The sequence below is a fragment of the Mycetomoellerius zeteki genome, unplaced genomic scaffold (genome assembly GCF_001594055.1).
Source record: "Mycetomoellerius zeteki isolate Tzet28-1 unplaced genomic scaffold, Tzet1.0 scaffold267, whole genome shotgun sequence".
Taxonomy (NCBI): Eukaryota; Metazoa; Arthropoda; class Insecta; order Hymenoptera; family Formicidae; genus Mycetomoellerius; species Mycetomoellerius zeteki.
This window is the reverse complement of record NW_017257246.1, coordinates 201,399-201,603: the sequence shown is the minus strand read 5'-3', so window position 1 is coordinate 201,603 and position 205 is coordinate 201,399.

Genomic DNA, 205 nt, shown 5'->3' with positions numbered 1-205 from the left:
CTCTCCTTCCCGTCCTCCTCATCTCATTCAGTTGGAGGGCTTCCTCTCCCATCCCCACCTCACGAACGGAGGATTTGTTAGTATCGAGCGCGTTCTAGCTAGTACCGTGCCAAGATGGCCGACGTTTAGTCGTCCCTTAGTCGGGTTTAAGTAATTGGCTGCGCTCATCTCTCTCTCTCTCTCTCTCTCTCTCTCTCTCTCTCTC